Source organism: Hakea prostrata, chromosome 10, assembly GCF_041222555.1.
Source record: "Hakea prostrata isolate BN-2017 chromosome 10, UWA_Hpros_2, whole genome shotgun sequence".
Classification (NCBI taxonomy): Eukaryota; Viridiplantae; Streptophyta; class Magnoliopsida; order Proteales; family Proteaceae; genus Hakea; species Hakea prostrata.
In genome coordinates, this window is record NC_142609.1 from 10,268,648 (window position 1) to 10,273,648 (window position 5,001).

Sequence of the window (5,001 nt, forward strand, 5' to 3'; positions counted from 1 at the left end):
CATAAACACTGGTTGAATAGTCCACCAAGACCTAGAAAATGAGAGAAGACGAGTTTCCTTAGCAAGAAAATCCGCAAAAACATTAGAAGATTTAGAAATATAATTAAAAAACACCCAACTAAAAGTAGAAGAAATTCACCAACGCAGAGCTCTTCTAATGTGAAACCAACACCTCTTAGTGAAGATGTCGTGTGTTCGACTCTTGCTGAGGCATATTAATATCCCCATCCCCTGGCTTAGTAAAGCCCTTTTGTACAAAAAATAATAATATTTGATGCTAAACTTAGGCAGCATATAGTCACTGCCTCCCTTGTTGGTATGGTTTTCCCATGCACGGTGTACAAATACTTGACAAAGATGACGCAGTTAAGAAATTATGAATCAACATAAGAAATTTGTCCAACAAGACTTATTGTTGATGGTGTTGTAATCTACAATTAATGTGGAACTGATCAAGCCACGGTCGTCTAATGTTTATAATAACCGTTGATTTTGGGCATGTGAGCTTTTGGCTGTTTTAAGTGAAGTAACCGGTAGACCGATTCGGCTCAACTACGTTTCCAACTAAACCGGTTTAAAAGGATCGAACTGAGGCATTTTGAAATGTCAAATCGAGGGAAAAAGCCCTCTTCTTCTTCATTCTCTCAACTACGTCGTTTGAAGGAGAGAGAGTCTGCGAAACGAGAAAAAGAGAGAGAGAGAGCTCCGATAAGGTTTCCGACGAAGGTTAGGACTCCAAAGCTAGAGGTTGTTAACTCAACATCGACTCATTCTCGCTCTATTTTCTGCCCAAGTAAGATAAAGAAAAATAGAGCAAAATGGATGATGACGATGAAGAAGAGGAGAGGAGTACCTGTTCAAGATAGTCATAATCGGAGACTCTGCTGTGGGTAAGTCGAATTTTCTGTCAAGGTATGCTCGTAACGAGTTCAACTTGCATTCGAAGGCTACGATCGGTGTTGAGTTTCAGATTCAGAGCATCGAAATCGATGGTAAGGAGATTAAGGCCCAGATTTGGGATACTGCAGGTCGAGCGTTTTCGTGCGGTCACTTCTGCTTACTACAGAGGTGCGCTGGGTGCCCTTGTCATCTATGATAGAAGCAGACGCAACACCCACCCCCTTCGACAGCGTCGGTCGATGGCTTGATGAGCTTAACGGTAAGTTCTATTTTTTCCCCCCTTCTCTTAATGACAAGCAATACAATAAAAAATGCATCTTGGTTGATATATTTGATTCGGCAGAGAAAACCCTAATGCCGCATTTGATTTAGTTGTTGGTTTCAGTTTTGTCGTTTCCGAATGGTTGTTTTTGGGATCAGGATTTGCAGATCTGATCGTTTGGGAAATGCCACAGCCTTTGGTTAATTCTTTATTTGTTTGTTCTGTTTTATGTATAGGAGATTTTAGTTTAGTTTAGTTTATTGGTGTTGCAAGTTATTTGGTAAGAGATTTACAAGGGGCTATGGGATTTTAAGTAGCAGGGTCTATAAGATCTCCCTTCGCCTTATAGTTATTTAGGACTTAGTATCACTTTCTAATGTTGACTTCAACAGTTCTCTGGATTTGGTGTTCTTAACTAGCTTGGTATTTCTTGTAGATTTTGAAAGATTTGGACTAAGTTTCTGTGCAAGTCAACATATTGTCTTCCCGATTGATTGTGGTAGTAGCTATACAAGTCTTGTTTTAACCATACCATCCCTTTTGTGGGTCATAGGAAGTTAATTTCTTTTCTTAGGAGAGATTATCCACAGTGGTTCTGTTTCATCCTTGCTAAGTTAAGCTGGTCCAATTTCCTGATATACCAGCTAGAGGTTGTTGAGTTGGTTTCAGAGTTTTATTAAGTCTTTATTTTGTCAGTTCTGTAACTAAGGCTGTTTTGGTATGATTGCTGTTAAAATCTCAGGGAAGATTTCTACCTAAAATTGTTTGGTTTAAATTTTGGACCCTATTGTATGGTCTGATGTTGTTGTTGCTTATACGATGTTTTAGATTACTGATGGTGACTTTTTATTGAATTTGAATCATTTATTGGCATTTCTTCTCAAGCCAATTCAAACGGAAAAAAGGAGGATAATATGGCATTTTCGAAGATAGAACTGTTCCTATCTGAGTTTTGGCTTCTTTATGTCAATTAAGAAGCCACAGAATTGTTATAACTTCAATAGTTTGTCATTTACATGAGTTAGTTGGGAGGCTTATCATGAGTGGATTTTTAACTATAGTAGAATAATTTACTTCTATAGTTTGTCATTTATATGATTTAGTTGGGAGCTTATCGTAAGTGGGGTATTTATATTTAGTAGAATGTGGTAGAGCCTAAGGAGTGGGCATGATTGATGAGAACAATATGAAACTTCATATGCTTTTTCAATATCAAGGATATGGTTTTTTGATTGCACTGCAAGTATTTGTCTCATACTTGATATGTGTTTCAACTTTTCAAGATTTTGGTTAGTAGAGATATTTATTTCATTTGTTGGAGGTCTAACATGTGAAATTGTCCTGCAGATATACTGGGGACATGGTATTTATGGAATTGAATCAGCAGCTATTTTTTATTTCTGGAAGCACATATCCCTTCTAACTTTGGGTGAGTCTGCAATGCTTTCTGGAATTATACCTGCACCTGAGGTTCAATCGCAACTCAGGAGCCCAAGCAGGTGTGCAACTAGTGAAATTTCTTTCGGATTAGTATTGTCAAAAAATTAAGCCTTTTGTTCTCTTCCGTTTCTTCTCCTCTTTCTCTTGGTGGGTGCTGAGAATTATGACTTCTCCTTCCCATTTCTTACTCCAAAGACAGCTTCCTTCCTGGTATGTGATTTGCATGTATTCTTCTTCTTATCATGTTGTTTGTCATTATGCAAATTAGGCAATTGCTTTCAATTAGGTTTTAGTGTATCCAATCCCCGAGACCAATGGTATTTTCAGTTAGGTTTTAGTGTATCCAATCCCCGAGACGTATGGTATATGCTTGAAATGTGTTCATGCCCAATGGTTTTAGTTAGGCAATTGTATTCTCAAATCTGTAATCTGTTACATGCCAGGGTTTTATTTATTGCCTCACATAAGAAGTCATAGTGAAATTAGAATTCTTATAACTAAACCTAAAATGACTCTTTATTATATCCTAGACTGATTTAGGCATTGCTTATTTGCGTATGGTTCATATGTTCATTTAAGTTACATAATTTCTTTTTCTTGACCATCAAACAGTGTAAAGTTATCCAGGGATACCCCTGACTTGTTTTGTAGGAGCTGGGGGATTCTCAGAAACAATGCTGCAGGAGCTCGGTAAAGGAAATATGGGACTGGGAAAGGGAGAGCAGAATATGGGAAGTGAGGGAAGACATGGGAAAATGGGCAGTGAGGGTACGTCAATGAGATGTTCTATCATCACCATGGTCAAATCAAAATGAATACCATCTTTTGAAAATGGTGAGAAATGTTGCTAAGACTTGGCTTTAGTTGAGGTTGTAATTCTAAGTAATTTTTGCTTACTCTAATATCTTACTATACAGCATAACAGTAAGATCTCTCTATCTAATTCCTCTCATAATTTTTTCTTCTTCCCGGGAATGATTCCTCTTATTTAGGGAAGTAATTTTCTGTCTATGTAACACTCCAAGTGACTCTTTCTCTCCTACTGTTTTGAAGGTCTATAGAGAAACCACATCACTCTTTTTCAATGAATCATGAAAATTCACATTTTTCCAAAAACAGAAAATAAAAAGAATGACTGGGGGGAATGATGGTTTAAGGCAAGCAAGGTTCAGAAGGTTCAGAAATTCAGTTCTGTGGTTGTTTATTTCCTCAGTAGCTTTGGGTAGTTGTGTCTCTCTAACTCTCTTCTCTTTGGTATGTGATGGTTTTTATTTATTTATTTTAAGAAATCTTTCTTTCATTTGTTGCTGCTGATATCACTTGCTAGAGTAATATATAATCAAAACCCTCATTGCAGATTCTGCCATCAAGATTACATCTAGTGGTTAACTAATTACCGAAGAAACAAAGAAAGCTTGGATTATTCTGCATTTGAATATTGATTTGTTATTTCAAATTTCACTTATGATCAATTTAGCTAGTTGCACTCAACCCTAAAACTGAACTCACTTTAATATGATGTGCAGTTACCTCTATTGTACCAAGAAGATGTGCAGAATGTCCTCTTCAGCTGGCTTTGAATATTGGGTTGGATTTTGAATGCATTTTCAAGTGCTGTAATCATCTTCTTCTTCTGCAAAAATGCTTTGGTACTCCAGGCCTTCAGTGTGGGATGTGAGGTCGTTGGGTTAGAGATCATGGGGGCAACCATGTTCACTTGTATCATCTGGGTTGTGAATTGCCAGATGGTTATTTCTGTGAGTTACCTTAACCGTAACCAAGGTGTTCACATCGGGGGTTTAATCCTTGTGTGGTATCTTTTCCTTTTGATTTATGGAAACATTTCACCTGCTACATCCTCCACTGCTTATAAAGTCTTCATTAAAGCCTGTGCTCCTGCTCCCACCTATTGGCTTCTCACACTTTTTGTAGTCATCTCTAGTCTCTTTCCTTACTTCACATTCTCTGCAATTCAAAAATGATTCTTTCCCCTATATAATGAGATTATTCAATGGATCAGAAAAGAAGGGCAATATGAAGAAGATCCTAAGTACTCCCATATGGTGCGACAAAGTTCAGTCCGAACTACAGTTGGTTTCACAACAAGAGTAGAAGCTAAAGCAGGACTCTTAAGAGACAAGCTTCGTCACAAGATCTTATTACTCATACCATGACTTTGAACTTGTAAATATAGATTCTTTGTAATTGTTACAGGTAGCTCAAGAATTGTAAATTTGGAAGATTTGTTGTTGTCTCATTCCATTTATTTGTAATTTTCCCCTAAATAAATTTCAACTGTCCCTCCATCCCTTTTGTAGTATATTTGTACATAACAGATGAGATTAGATCATGTTCCTCCAAGTAAATTAAAAATTCATATCACACTTGATAAAGAGAGA

General features: G+C 37.1%; 1 long non-coding RNA gene across 2 annotated transcripts; it reads left to right on the forward strand.

Moving 5' to 3' along the window:
• The first annotated feature begins 950 nt into the window (after positions 1-950).
• On the forward strand, positions 951-5,001 carry LOC149001848 (uncharacterized). Of its 2 annotated transcripts, XR_016170447.1 has the most exons (4): positions 951-1,159; positions 2,510-2,661; positions 3,254-3,436; positions 4,129-4,998. It is a non-coding gene; the product is annotated as an uncharacterized LOC149001848 (long non-coding RNA). The 2 variants fall into 2 exon arrangements; XR_016170446.1 differs by having other exon boundaries at positions 2,510-3,436; positions 4,129-5,001.